The following is a 9,005-nucleotide window of genomic DNA, read 5'->3' as shown; positions in this document are numbered from 1 at the left end:
TAAATTCAACAGTAATTGCAAGCCAGGGGAGCACAACCTGGGGGTGCTGGTGAGTTATATTCAGAAAACACAACACAACAAGAATCTGAACATTAGTGGCCAACAGTGTGTACAAGAACTAACGCAGGTACTTTGCTGATTTTTCTCGAACACGACGAGCGGCGTGTCATTTTCATTAAGAAGAAGGCGCAAGAAGCGCAAGTACAAAGGCAGCCCTAAGAGCAAAAATGCTCAAAAACAGCAAAAAGCAGGATGGGCTCCAGGCCCCTATACAGAAGGACTAAGCCCGGCATCAGGGGCCGGGAGTGAAGGGGGAGGCGGTCGAGCTGTCGAGCGCTGGCAGCACGCCAAAGATCCGCCTCCACGAAGATATCCTCAACGAGACGAGCGACCACCGGAGAGGCCCCCTCGAAGACGCAACCGTTACGGAGCTTCCAAATCCGCCAGAGGGAGAGATTGATCATCTGCCATGTCGAGGGGAGAAAGGGGCCAAAACCTTAATGCTCCAAGAGCTGCCTTGTGTACTGAACTAAAGCAAGTCATAAGCTGCCGATGAGGACAGACATTATAGAAGTTCCGCCATGTCGAGGGGAGAAAGGGAGCAAAACCTTGATACTCCAAGAGCTTCCTTGTGTACTGAACTAAAGCAAGTCATAAGCTGCAGATGAGGACGTTATAGAAGTTCCTGTATGCACAGAAAGTAATCGTAGCATATTAGACAAAGTGACCAGAAGAAACAGTTCAGGAAAAACACATATGAATCAATTGGCTGGAATGATGCAACATTTTTTTTACGGCAGATGCTATAGCTTTTTAAGGTTATAGGTCACAGTAAGTCATGCAAAACACTACCACTGAACCTCTACAGCAGCAAATAAGAAAAAACTAGAATGCATAAGATAAACAGAAGAATGAAGCTCCCTACCTCATTTTGGGATAGGCAAATTAGCAGCCTTGAGGTCCTTTATGATAGCATGCACGGCCTTCTGTAACTGGGCAAACAGACCAGGAACAAATGCCTTCATGTGCGAATACACTTCGGACACATGAATTACAATGACTGCTGTATGGATGCCTCTATGTTCAACTGTCTTCACAGAAGAATCACACAGATGGTGGCAACAGTGCCTCCCAAAGAGGAGCAATCCTTCAGCGTCTGCTTCATAAAACTCTGTCGGTTTGTAATTCTTCACAGCTTCTAGAAAATAGCTTTGCAGAACTGCCGCTTTCCACCTGAATCTTCCAGTGCTATCGCCAACTGAGACGACTGACAATGCACTCTTGTAAATGTCATAGCTGATATTTTCGCTTGCTGCAGCTTCTGAAACAAGATGATATATTTTGCCATCTTCTCATCATCTTCCAGCAGGAACATATGTTCTGTTATAAGATCAACATGTGACAGAGGGTTCTCGCGAAGTAAGTCCAGCCAAGCTCCCAGCTCATCAGGAATTGGCACACTCCCGAAAAGCTCCTTGGTAAAGATCAAAGAAAGAGACTGGTAATCTCTTTCAGCCATCAAGGGGGTCTTCTTCTTGAAATCTTTCCCTCTTAAACCTCCAAGGCTCCAACCTTCAGACTCTTTGTTGCAGGGATCCAGAACAAGTTTGAGAACGTCAAACGCCCATCAAGGGAGTATCCGCAATCATGAATCACGCTGACCAGCTTCACAGAAGCAGCTGCAATTTCACGGACCAAAAGGCTTGCCCGGGTAAAAACAGATGTGCAGCCAGGCTTCTGGGCATTTGGAGTAACATCCTCTACTAGACTTTGGTGGGCTACAATACTTTCCAGTGTTACTCCGGCCTCATACTTGTAAAGTACAAACAAGTGGTGTCTACGAATATACTTCCTACTAAAATGAACCTTTACCCTGTGAAACTGCATAACAATTTGAAGCAACATTAGAAAGAAGATAGTGCAAAAACAATGAACAGCAGCATTAGCATCAGGAGAATACATAGCATAGTAATGCACACTTGCACAGCACATTAATAGCAGCATTAACACGGAATGAGGCATTTCTAATGAACTAAACATAGACAATAGTGTTATAACATTAGAATCAAGACGATATAGACTAAGGTACAAACAATCAATATATAGTTATAGATTAAGGAGCCGGCGAGCATCGCCCCTCCTCGTGCTACTGCTCGGGCACCGGTCAGGCGGAGTGGCCGACTGGCTTCCAAGCAGGCTAGTCCTGTGCACGTCATGTCCAAGGCGAAGCGCCTCATCTGCAAGAAGCTTGGCGTCGTGTTTGAGGAGGCTGCCTCCGATGACGCGGCCATGCTGGCCCGTTATGCTGCTGCTTTCGACAAGATTAATCTAATGGCTCAGATTGACCGTTACTCCCTAATACTCCAACTTGAACGAACGGAGTATCCGGATGGAGTAATTAGAAGGCAGGGCACAGACGTAATCTAACCCGTGCTTAAAAACGACGGCTGTTGGGAGGGGTCGGCGATGGCCGCTGCGACGACGGCGCCGGCGCGCGCGGAGGATGGCGGCGGCCGGTGCAAAGACCGCGACGGCGACCTGCACGCTGGAGGCCGACGGGGGCAGTTGCGAGGACCACGACGGCGAGTGCCGCGAAGGGAACTTCGGCGCACCGGGGGACGGCCGTGACGTCGAGTGGCGCGAAGGGCAACTTCGGCACGCTGGAGGACGGCCGCGGAGGCCCGGAAGAGGACGCCGTCGGCGCGCTGGATGCGGGCGGCGGCCGCCGCCGGAAGAGGGCCGCGGCAGCGGCCTGCGCCGAGGGCGGCGACGGTGCCGAAGGAAGAGGGCGCCGGCGTGCCAGAGGAGGGCGGAGGCGGCCGCTGCAAGGGCGGAGCTGGCGCCCGAGGAGGACGCCGCCCGGCGCGCCGGATGGGGGCGCCGGTGTCCGCTGCGAGGGCCGCGGGCAGCGGCACGCTGGACCAGGGCCCACGGCAACGCGCTGGAAGAGGACAACGCCGGCGCGCGGCACGGAGGGCGGCGACATCGCCGAAGGGCGAGCAACGCGATCGGGATCAGCAGCAGCAACGCGATAGGGGGAGAAATCTGATTTTATTTTGTTTTATTTTTAAATGTGAAAGACTATAATGCCCTTCCCTAATGCTCCAGCCTTGCCAACGGAGTATTAGGTACCGTAGATTGCTGCTCTCACTGCTTTGGCCCAGAGGGGGGCCGAGAAGAAGAAGAAGAAGGGGAAGACGGCTATTTGAGCTACTTTGTTCTGCCTGTTGTTGTCTGTCGTACTTGTGTACATGGAATGTTTCAGAATCCTTTTATGAAATGTTAGGAGGCTTAAGTCCAGTGCTCGTCGTAGTGCTATAAATAAGCTTGTTGCCAATCAATGTGTGTCTGTTGTCTGTTTCCAAGAATCCAAGTTAAGTGTAGTTTCTGCTTCTGATGTGAGTGCCACTTGTGGTCCTGGTTTTCAGAAATATGCCTTTGTCCCGGCTAAAGGTACTGCTGGTGGTCTGATCACTGCATGGAAGGATGATTATCTTATTCTAATGCAGACAATTTCTACTCAAAATATGCTGGCTACCCTCTTTAAAGACCGTCTGTCGCACAACTCCTGGTGGCTGGTAAATGTTTATGGTCCCCAATCTGCTGCAGACAAGCGCGCCTTCCTCACTTCGATAAAAGATCAATTCACTGCTGCTACTTTGCCTATCATTATTGCTGGAGATTTCAATTTGATTGCCAGAGCTTCAGATAAAAACAACAGCAACATCAACCGTGGGTTGCTGAACTCTTTCAGAAACTTCATCAACGAGCTTGAACTAAAAGAGATGTACATGCATGGACGTACTTTCACTTGGTGCAATGAGCAAAGTAACAATGTCAGAGTCAGGTTAGACAGGATTCTTTTTAATGCTGTCTGGAATGACATTTTCCCAAGTTGCTTGCTCCATGCCATTTCCACCAACATTTCAGATCATGCTCCCCTCGTGCTCGTCTCTGATGCTGCCTTCCGGCCTTGTTGACGCTTTCGCTTTGATAATTACTGGACTACCCGGGATGACTTCATGTTAGTTGTCACTGAAGCTTGGACCTCGGTCCCCCCTCATACCAATGCCTTCGCAACTCTCCATAACAAGCTGTCTGTCACTGCCAAAGCTCTTTCTAAATGGAATGCTCAGCTAAAGGCCAACATGGCAATTCAAGGGGCTGTAATCAATGAATTAATTTACATGCTTGACATTGCCGGAGACAGCCGATCTCTCTCGGACAGCGAGCTCAGATTTAGGAAGATGCTCAAGTTTCACTGCCTCGGTCTTGCATCCATTGAGCGCTCTTTCTGGCGGCAGAGATCCAGATATCTTTGGCTCAAAGTTGGTGACACTAACTGCAAGCTCTTCCACGTGCGGGCATCAAACAGACGTAGGAAAAATTGTATTCCCTTGCTCTCTATTGATGGGGTCTGTGCTTCCTCAACCGAGGAAAAAATCTCTATGCTTCATAATCATTTCGAGCAGATTTTTGGTCAAGTGGGCAGCCATCCCTCTTCCCTGAACCTGGGCAACCTTCATCTCCCACATGTTGATCTTTCTGAGCTTGATAGACCGTTTGATGAAATGGAAATCAAACATGCGTTGTTCCAGATGCACCCCGAAAAGGCCCCGGGCCCGGACGGCTTCACTGCCAAGTTCTTCCAAGTTTGCTGGCCTCTGGTTAAAAATGACATCATGGCTGCTATGCATCTCTTCTGGCACATGAATGGGCAGCACCTAGAGCTTCTGGACTCTGCCACTATTGTCCTTATTCCAAAATCTGAAGGGGCAAGTCATCCAAAAGATTCTCGTCCAATTAGCCTCGTGCATAGCTTTGCCAAGCTTGCCGCTAAATCCTGTTAGAATTTGTGTTGTGGACCTGATCAGTTCAAGCCCAATTTTAATAAATTCTGAAAATTCTCAAAAGCCCATTCATGAAGTGGGATGAGGAGAGTGGTAAGGGAATAGTCTCACCTTGCTAATTTAGAGTGGGTGAGACCAACATATAAGGGATGTTGCTTCTCACCTGTTGAGCAAGTGAGCAAGGGAAATCTCCACGCGCGCTCCTCCTCATCCGCTCGCCTCGCCTCGCCTCGTCACGACGCGCGCCGCGTTTCGTGGATTGAGTTCGAGTCGTGCAGTGCGGGGCCGGGGCTCTTATCTTTTTGTCACGCGCGCGAGGTATTTTTTGAATCTGTTACGGACGCATGCAGATTTTGTGGAGTCGGTTCAGGTTTCCTAAACTGTCGAACCGACCTATACCCGCGTGACTATATATACAGCCGCCCGTCCCTCCGATCGGTACGTAACACAACCGCGCTAGGGTTTCGCCTGTCTCTCGCTTTTGCACCGTCGTCGTAGTCTACTCCATCCCGAGCGCCGGCGTGCACCAGCGATCGGGAGAGCAGGTCTCCGGAACCTTTCGCCTTTGTGATCCTGTACGGGAGAAGACGAATAAGGTTTTTGGGAAGCGCTCCGCGCGACTGCTCGCTTCCCTGCAACCACGGGTCGTCTGCCTTCTCGATTCGGCGGGTGCGCAACGCGCCACCGTCTTCTTCGTCAAGCCAACGTAACAGCAACGGCTTCCTCTCCACCGCAATAGTACGTACATTGTGATTCAACCTGTTGTTTAGTTATGATCTGCGAGTTCATATTGCTGTTCGTTGGGTTGTTTAATACTTCTAGTATTTTCGAGATGCGTCTGCTAGTTGCTATTGTCGTCATGATCTATATTCTGGAATTATTCATTGAATTGTTATTCTCAAAATTGCTTGATTTTCCAACAATTCAAAAACCTTATTGTAGGTAATTTTCTGATTTAACTATGGGTTTAGCCGATGCATTGAAGCCGGATAAATTTTCCGGGATGTACTTCAAGAGATGGCAATTAAAGGCCATGCTCTGGTTGCAGATTCTGAAAGTATTGTGGGTGACAGACGGCAAACCAGAGGGAGATTTATCTGAGGAATCTCAGGAAAATTTCCACGATGCCAATGTTGCCTTTAGAGGATGCATTCTGAGTGTTCTTTCTGACCGTCTTTGTGATGTGTATATGCACATAGAAAACGGGAAGGAGCTGTGGGATGCACTGGATGCTAAATTGGGTGCAACCGATGCAGGCAGTGAATTGTATATCATGGAGTCGCTGAACGACTACAAGATGGTGGATAACCGTTCTGTAGTTGAATAGGCGCATGAGATACAGATCATTGTGAGAGAGCTCAAGCTTCTCAAGTGTGATTTACCCGACAAGTACGTGGTTGGGTGCATCATTGCAAAGTTACCTCCCGCGTGGAGGAACTTCGCCACGTCTCTAAAACACAAGAGACAAGAGATATCAGTTGAACAACTGATAACGTCCCTTGATGTTGAAGAGAAAGCTCGCGCTAAGGACACCACTAAGAAGGCTGCTGATTTTCCGTCTAACGCCAATATGGTACAGAGGAACTTTCGCGGCAACGGAAAGAACAAAGGGAAGAAGTCCGCTGTTGTTAACAACAACAAGCCTGCGCAGACTACTACCTTCAAGATGAAGAAGAAAGTAATGCGAGATGAATTGTTTCACTTGTGGAGAGCTCGGCCATTTTTCCAGAGATTGTCCTGATCGTGCAGACCGGAGAGGGAAAAAGGGACAGAAGACTGTCAACGTCGTGACCGCTAGCGACACTGACACGTATGGTATTTTACCTACTGTACTTTCAGTGTTTCAATCTCCATGTTGGTGGATTGATACGGGTGCTAATGTTCATGTATGTTCTGACATCTCTTTGTTTACTTCTTGCCAGCATGAAAGGGATTCAACCGTCCTGATGGGGAACTGGTCGCATGCAGCTGTTCGTGGTGTTGGTACGGTTGATCTGAAATTTACTTCGGGGAAGATCGTGCGGCTAAGGAATGTGATGCATGTCCCCTCCATGAACAAGAATCTCGTTAGCGGTTCCCTTTTATGTAGAGATGGTTTTAAGGTAGTTTTAGAATCTAATAAAGTGGTTGTGTCCAAAAATGGACAATTTATTGGTAAAGGCTTTGAGTGCGGAGGCTTGTTCCGTTTTTCCCTTTCTGATTTTAGTGACATGTCAGTAAACCATATTTGTGGCAGTGTTAATGATGATGCAAGTGTTTGGCACTCTCGTTTATGTCACATTAATTTTGGTTTAATGTCTCGGCTATCCACTATGAGTTTAATTCCTACTTTCACCATTGCCAAAGGTTCTAAGTATCAAAGTTGTGTGCAATTAAAGCAACCTCGAAAGCCCCACACAGCGGCCGAGGAGAGAAATCTGGCACCTCTAGAACTCATACATTCTGATCTTTGTGAGATGAATGGTGTGTTGACAAAAGATAGAAAGAGATATTTCATGACGTTAATTGATGATGCTACTAGATTCTGCTATGTTTATTTGTTGTGAACTAAAGATGAGGCTTTAGACTACTTTAAAATCTATAAGGTTGAAGTTGAAAATCAATTGGAGAGAAAGATCAAACGTTTTAGGTCGGATCGTGGTGGCGAGTATTTCTCCAATGTATTTGATGAGTTTTGTGCGGAACATGGTATTATTCATGAGAGGACGCCTCCCTATTCTCCCCAATCAAACGGGGTCGCCGAGAGGAAAAACCGCATGCTGACTGACTTGGTGAATTCCATGTTAGCCACCGCCGGTTTGTCTAAGGCATGGTGGGGGGAGGCGCTACTGACTTCATGTCATGTCCTGAATAAAGTTCTAAACAAAAATAAAGAATCCACTCCTACGAGGAGTGAATTGGAAGAAAGCCATCACTTTCTTACTTGCGCACTTGGGGATGTTTGGCCAAGGTCAACATTCCAATTCTCAAGAAACGCAAGCTCGGACCGAAAACAGTGGATTGTATCTTTCTAAGCTATGCTCAGCAGAGCGTGGGCTATAGATTCTTGGCAGTTAAATCCTAGCTACCTCATATGCATGTTGATACTATTATGGAATCTCGTGATGCAACATTTTTTGAGTACTTTTCCTATGAAAAATATGCATAGCATTGCTAGAATTTCCTCTGAAATATTACCCGAGTCTAGCATACCTGAATCTAATACATCTGATAATGAATCTGAACATCCTGAGAATGATGTTGAGAAGGATGACAATGAAGCTCCTTCCAGGAGTAGGATTGCAAAATCCTTCGGTGATGACTTCATTGTGTACCTTGTGGAGGATACTCCCAAAACCATTGCAGAGGTATATGCATTTCCGGATGCAGATGACTGAAAAGAAGCTGTTCAGAGTGAGATGGACTCCGTTCTTTCTAATGGGACTTGGGAGCTATCTGAACGACCCCACGGTTGTAAGCCAGTAGGCTGCAAGTGGGTGTTCAAGAAGAAGCTAAGGCCTGACGGTACTATTAAAAAGTATAAGGCACGGCTTGTGGCGAAAGGCTACACTCAGAAAGAAGGCGAAGATTATTTTGACACCTATTCACCCGTTGCTAGACTTACTACCATTCGAGTACTGCTATCCCTGGTTGCCTCATATGGTCTTGTCGTTCATCAAATGGAAGTAAAAACAGCTTTCCTTAATGGAGAGTTAGAAGAGGAAATTTACATGGAACAGCCAGATTGATTTGTGGTAAAGGGTGAAGAGAGAAAAGTGTGCAAATTACTAAAATCTTTCTATGGACTAAAACAAGCACCTAAGCAATGGCACGAGAAGTTTGACAGAACTTTAACTTCTGCAGGCTTTGTCATTAATGAGGCTGATAGATGTGTGTACTATCGCCATGGTGGGGGCGAAGGTGCTATTTTGTGCTTGTACTCCTAGTTTTAAAAACCGGACCGGACCGGCGGTCCGACCAGAAAAAACCGGAACCGCAGCCCTCCGCGGTCTGTTTAGCGCACTGGACCGGACGGCCAAGCGGACCGGGAAAAACCGGGTGAACCCGCTGGTTTTGGTGAAAACCGGTGAACCGGGCGGTTTGGCTCGAATTGCCCGGTTCACTTGCCGTTCCAAAAAAACACCGTTTTCTAGGGTTTTCTCCTCTCGGCTCTCC

The 9,005-nt window shown here is 47.6% G+C and overlaps 1 long non-coding RNA gene across 2 annotated transcripts; it reads right to left on the bottom strand.

Annotated features, from left to right (window-relative positions):
* LOC104585375 lies at positions 1-3,010 on the bottom strand. 2 transcript variants are annotated; one of them, XR_002961365.1, is made up of 3 exons: positions 2,429-3,010; positions 926-1,881; positions 1-685 (listed from the first exon to the last, which is right to left on the bottom strand). It is a non-coding gene; the product is annotated as an uncharacterized LOC104585375 (long non-coding RNA). The 2 variants fall into 2 exon arrangements; XR_733138.3 differs by having other exon boundaries at positions 926-3,006.
* Between the last annotated feature and the right edge of the window lie 5,995 nt (positions 3,011-9,005).

The sequence above is a fragment of the Brachypodium distachyon genome, chromosome 5 (assembly GCF_000005505.3).
Source record: "Brachypodium distachyon strain Bd21 chromosome 5, Brachypodium_distachyon_v3.0, whole genome shotgun sequence".
NCBI lineage: Eukaryota > Viridiplantae > Streptophyta > Magnoliopsida > Poales > Poaceae > Brachypodium > Brachypodium distachyon.
This window is presented reverse-complemented; position numbering and strand designations above follow the sequence as displayed.